The 6,393-nt window shown below is 34.1% G+C and overlaps 1 pseudogene; it reads right to left on the bottom strand.

The window, feature by feature from the left end:
* Window positions 1-5,123: 5,123 nt before the first annotated feature.
* Window positions 5,124-6,041, bottom strand: LOC149241896 (homeobox-leucine zipper protein HAT3 pseudogene; annotated as a pseudogene).
* Window positions 6,042-6,393: the final 352 nt, after the last annotated feature.

Below are 6,393 nucleotides of genomic sequence, written 5' to 3'. Positions count from 1 at the left end.
ATGCTAGGATGACCTCCATTTATCTGGGATCAATGATACTGATCTCGGATCAGTGAGAGTGGTACACACTCTGAGGCTGACTTCGGGTTACTGCAGGATGGTATGATACATCCTTGATCATTTCTTCTTCTTCATAGTTCAAGCAAAGCAGAGCAGAGTGGGGTCAAGCTATACATGACAATGCATTTGATGGATGGATAGCAGTGACGGTCTGACAGATTGCAGATGAAGTTCTCCCTAGTTGAGAGGGAGTGTTAAAATTGGCAACTAGGGCCAAACTCCATGTGGGTCACCTTATTTATGGCTGCTGATATTTTTCCTAGATTCTCCTCATCAAGAGGTGTAGGATTAATCTAAAGATCATCTAATTCCGATAAGTATTTATGAATATATGAATTTATTTTGATTATGGAAAAATTACCAAGTTGGCTAGCAACTTATGTAAGCTCAGAAGCTCAACAGTCATGTCTATTCAACCTCAACATTTTTCATATCAATGCAAGGAGCATTCTCCCATTTGGACACTTCACTCTCACACACATCTCTCTCTCTCTCCTGCGCAGAAAGAGTCTCTCTCTCTTAGGCGTGTGGCTAAAAGGAAGATGTCCTAGGGCAAAGAGGATGCAGAAAAAGGACAACAAGTCATCTTTGACCAGCATTGACCAGCGTTGACCTTTCAATAAGTGCGGATTGGGTGTGGTTACCTCTCCTACGTAGGTCGCAATTTTGGCACAAAAATCGAGGTGATTTGACCTCTGGTTTGACTGGTATTGACTGCCCTAGTTTAGGGCTATAGTCGACTTTAGAAATTTGCACTTTGACTGAATTTTTTATGCTGTTGTAGGATTGTTTCTTTAGGTTTTTCAAGGACAAGTTGACCAGAGATTGACCAAGTATTTTAGATGTCAATTTCAGCTAGTTTGAACAAGTTTGACTTTATTGATCTAGGTTTTTTTATTGCTGATATAAAATTATAGAATGAAAATTTTGTATTATTTCTCTCTGCTGAAGTATTGAAGATAAAAGAAAATTTGATCGAAGGGTTTCCCCAATTTGGGGTTTGTACCTGGCTAGCTACCACATCTTGTGTCTCTTGTCTTGGCCTGTTTTGGTTGATCATTTAATGTTCTATCTACACTTTACTTAACGTATATGTGATTGCTAATCTGTGGCAAATAAAATGAAAAATAAGTAAATTTCTCTAAGCATAGAACATACCATAATTTAACATTTTGTCATTCACTTGTTCAATCATTGTCTATCTGATAGGATTGTGTTGTTTATTCCCTTAAGGGGTTGCATAGTTTCTAGTGGTAGAGGATTGTGTAGTTCCTAGAGGCAAGGCCATCAATAGATGCTAGATTATTACAGGGGTTAGCTTGTGTTGAAAAGGGAGTTTAATTTTCATCAGGAGTGGTGCAACTATCGTTGACAAGACTCAATCATCATTAAAACAACCTAATCAAGACATCACATAAGAATTTCATAAAAGAATAAGTCATTGTAATCACGAGGAATAATTGATGACATTGAAAATAATATTTCTTATAGATAAAAGTTAGGCTCCAAAATTGAATCATAGGAAAAATTTTGGAGGGGTTTTCTAGCAGCCATTATAACAATTGTCTAAAAATCCAACAAATATTTCTTGGAATTAGAATTACAATTTTAAGTTTTCTAGGCTATGCAATCCAAGTAACCATGAAATTTTCAAAGATTTGAAACCATTTATGCATTAAAAAATACAATATATTGAATTGTGTAGATCCACCTTAATGAGAGATCTATCAAGGGCCCAAATGGATCAAACCTCTTATGTTGTAAGTCTTTCTTCAATTCTTACATCCTCAAAAAACTTGGGTCTTAATCAATCCCTCTAGGTTCTTATTAGATCCACGATTAAGATAAATTTATGTTAGTCATTATATCCTATAGTTCTATGGATAAACTATTACCACTTGTAAGATTTAATAATAACTAATAATGTAACTAAAATATTTTTTTAATAGATTCATCATAACTATTTCTTTCACAATACATAAGATGTAGAATTTTCTTAATATTATCCTCATAACAAAAAGTATTCATTACTTTTGCATGCAAATTGTTATCAATGAGCTTGTAACATACATCTCCAAACCTTCTTATGCTTAATTTTCTTGTGACAATAAAGGTTCCTTTATAAGAAATCAGATTATGATTCTTGTGGAGATTCTTCCATAAATTGTATTGAATTTGGTTATGTCTGTGTGGAAATGTTTTGATGAAACTATTTATTTTGGTCATCTCGAAGTAAATATCCAAAAATTTATGACAAAGATTTCTTATGAGATTTTTAAAATATTTATAAATCCAAATCAAATAAATTTTATAACATTTGTCCCTATTTGTTAATTATATTTCCAAAATATTCTTAAATCTACAATCGAATTACATCCAAATCTTCACTCCAAAATTTTTTTGGCTCCTCATTTTATAGCCTTGATGATATTGAGCATCGATGATTACACTATACTCTATATTGGACAAGCACTATATACAAAGTACTGCGTGTACTTACTTAAGAAAGGAATTTGAAATACACTCTATATTGGACAAACACTATACACAAAGTACTGTGTATACTTACTGAAGAAAGGAATTTGAAATTTATATTAAGTGTCGATTGGAAATTTGATGACGGCTATTTATTTTTTGTATCGGTCCTTTTATGTTTTAAGTAGATTTGTGAGTATTAATTTTTTTTGTTATAAGCAAATCTTGTATAACAATTGAGAGCTACACTTATGGTAGTCACCTTTAAAAGAAGAAAGAATAATAACTCAATAGTGAGGCTCTATAGAACTAAAAATATATAGTGATTCAAGTAATTCTTGAAAAGCACAACTAAGTAAAAGTGACTCTCCCAATACAATGTTTTCTAAATTAGAGAAGAACAACACGTAAAAATAAAAATATGATGAATGAGATTTTATTTTACATCAAGACTTCATTTACAACTAAACACTATAGAGTAATATCAAACATATGTTAAACCCTTAAGTAATGTCTATCTTAAAAATATGTAATTATATAACTTAAATTTTGCATATTTGGATGCCATTTTCAGCAAGGTTGGTTATGTATAATTGTTTATTTCACATATACAACTATCAATTCCTAAATGGGAAATAATTTTTCTAAACCTTAAGAATGCAATCTAGGATCACCCATAACTCTTTCACTTACAAGTTGTGAAGGTTCTTACTCGGGATATAATGGTGGAGAGAAATCAACTATTGTTTTTGAAGGTACACATATACAATAAATTCCTATTTTTAATAAAAATGAATAGGGAGCACTTTTGCGATTCTATAATTGTTGTTAAAAAGGTAAATAATTTATGAAATTTATATCAACAATGATCTAAAGCATGACACTACAATATTTCTACATATTATCTTGTGTTTATACAACTTTGGTTGAGTGAGTCTTTGCATGTAAATTAGTTATTAGTAAACTACTCCTTAGTGTTGTTTATGATGGGCACCCTAAATAATTAAAATTAAAATCTATAGTTTGAAATTTCAAAATTTTTGTTTGAGGTCAAATACTTTTAGAAAGAAAAAAAATGTTCCATAGAACTTCAAATTCTAGTCCTGTAGTAGCCTTGATGATATTGAGAACCAATCATTGTAAAGCAGGGATTGTTTTTGAAAAATAGTGTAGATGAACCTGGAATAATACTTACATTAGAATGTAGGAAAATTTTGTTTGTTACTGTTTAAAGTCTTTTGAGAGATTTTCTCAACCATATTCTCATGTCTTAAAAACTATAGGATCGCATAACCACTATTTATGTGCCTTGTAATTTGTTTTTGTGAAAGCATACTAATTGATATTTGAATAAGCATCTTTGTTCGTCCATCAATTTTTCTTGTTTGTATGAGAGCCCACATAGACTTAACTCTAACTCCCTCAACAAAGGGCCAAGAAAAGGCCCAATAAGATGGAAGAGATGCCCAATTTTATTTTTTTTATACAAATTAGTGCAGAGTTGTGTCGGAGTGATTTGCAGAGTTTTGTCCTTTTCTTTTATGTGTCAGAAGGAGGTAAACTCAACAAAGTTTATCCAGGGAACAATGGGAGTACGTTTCTAAAGCCTGAGAACAATCCATAGATAAAAAAATAGAAACAAAGTTTATCCAGGGAACAATGGGAGTACGTTTCTAAAGCCCGAGAACAATCCATAGATAAAAAAACAGAAACTTGTGCCACCTGTTCAAAGAGAAATGCATACTTCCTATTTTCTAGGGCTATGCAATTTACTTATTGTGGGAGACTATGCAGTCCACTAGGAGAAAGGACTGAAATTCCTATTGACAAAGTATTGGGTAGTTCACTCGCTAAGTGGATTATGCAGTTTTGGCTGTCATTGGGTAGTTCACTGGCTAAGTGGATTATGCAGTTTTGGCTGTCGGTGAAGGATTGTGTCGTTCACTTGGTCAATCGTTGTCTATTTGATAGGATTGCGCTGTTCAGTTCCTTAAGGGGTCGCAAAGTGTCTATTTCCATTCAATATGTGATCCAACAATATGTGGCCGAACCATGCGGGGTGAAAATAGATGGCTATTATGTCGAAAATCTGTCACTCTGAATCGCTTTGTGCACGTTTCAAACAAACAGCCCTAAAACATAGTCATACAGAGTCTGCAGTACTAAATCCAAACATTGATATTTTCACCGCCATACAGAGGAATACCGGGTAGCTTCCACAAAAATCTTCGTGACTTTTAACTACTTCAAGATATACTAATCTTAACTTTCAAACCATTAAATTATCTCAAAATAAATAAATTTACTTATAGTGCGCATAGAAATTCAAGAGCCATAATAATTTTAACTTTCAAACCATTATATTATCTCAAAATAACCATATCAAAACTGGTTTAAACAGCCACATGAAAACTGGTTCAAAACTGGTTTAAACAGCCACATGAAAACTGGTTCAAAACCGGTTCAAACAACCATATCAAAATTGGTTTAAACAAGTCAATGCTATAATGTTTCGTTCATAGCTTGCGGTTTAAACAACTAATGATTTGCCATTACTTTCGGGCGATGAATGTCGAGCCGTGAATGTATTAGCTGCTGCTATTGTTAGCTGCTGAAACTCTTGCGCAGGAGGGGCACATCGCAATCCTCGCTTTCAGTTTCTCCACCTCTATGTGAAGTTTTCTCTTGTCGTCTGCAAGTGCCTCATTATCTCTCCTCAGAACCTCGCAGTCCACTTCGGTTTGCTTCAGCTTCGACCTAAAAACAAATTCATCACATTTTGATTAACTTATAACAAAAAAATGTCAATAAAATAGTCTTCAGAACAGAAATCTGTCAAAACAATAGGATCTCCATCGGATGAAAACTTTTCCGAATTATAATTTGCTGGAATTTTAATTTCCAACTCACACTGTAACTTTCCAGGCCAAATTTTGTACCTGTTAATTCCAAAGAGAGAATTTGGAAGATTGATGTTGGCATGCAAAATACAATGAATGAATAAAGACAAGGATAGGAGGTAACCTTGCTCGTCTATTCTGAAACCACACGTCAACTTGACGAGTACGGAGATTTAGCTCCTGCGCTAACTCTACCTTTTGCACCTGCGCAACCACAAACAACGATAGAGCACCAAGAAGTCACCGCACCCGAAATCATGAAACGATAGAGCACCAAGATGTAAGTGAATACTGTGAAGAGAGACTTACTGGTTCGGGTGCCCTGCTCTTTTGGAAACTTTCTTCGAGAAGAGCACACTGCTCTCTGGACAGTCTAAGCTTTTTCTTGGAACCACCCTCTTCTTCTGCTCGGCCATTTCCCAACTCCTCGGCACTACGAAGAGTCAAAATGTTTGCATCTGCAACCAGATGGATCGGAGCGCTCGGTTCTCCGGTTGATCTCTTGCTACTTCCTTCAGAAAGCCCCAGACCTAACTGCAGAGGAGGCCCATTCACATTTGAGATCCCCAGGCTTAGAGAAAGCCCTGCGCTGCTATCCTCATCCATATCCCTTTGTTTCATTATGGTTTCAAAAGAGTGGAATGGGATATAAAGAAGCAGAGAATGCGGCCTGACTCCTCAATCTTTGTTAGTGATCATCACGATAAATTTAGACCAGTAAAACGGTAACAGGGTTGACCAAGTAAGACCGGGTTTACATTATTTCCAATGAAAACCCCATGGTTTCGGGAACCAGTGAAAAGGATTCTGTCGAAGAAGAAAGAATGGATCAAATATTATTAAATTTTAATTATAAAATATAGTAATAATAATAACACAGTAGTGGTATTAATTTTTTTTTAATTTTTTTTTAGTAATTATAAAATTTTATTATTATGTTTTAAGTTTATTAGTAATT

Source organism: Pinus tabuliformis, chromosome 8, assembly GCF_031772625.1.
Source record: "Pinus tabuliformis cultivar Carrire ecotype Pingquan chromosome 8, CPIR1, whole genome shotgun sequence".
NCBI classification, from domain to species: domain Eukaryota; kingdom Viridiplantae; phylum Streptophyta; class Pinopsida; order Pinales; family Pinaceae; genus Pinus; species Pinus tabuliformis.
The sequence above is the reverse complement of the archived record's forward strand: the minus strand, read 5'-3'. Positions and strand labels throughout refer to the sequence as shown.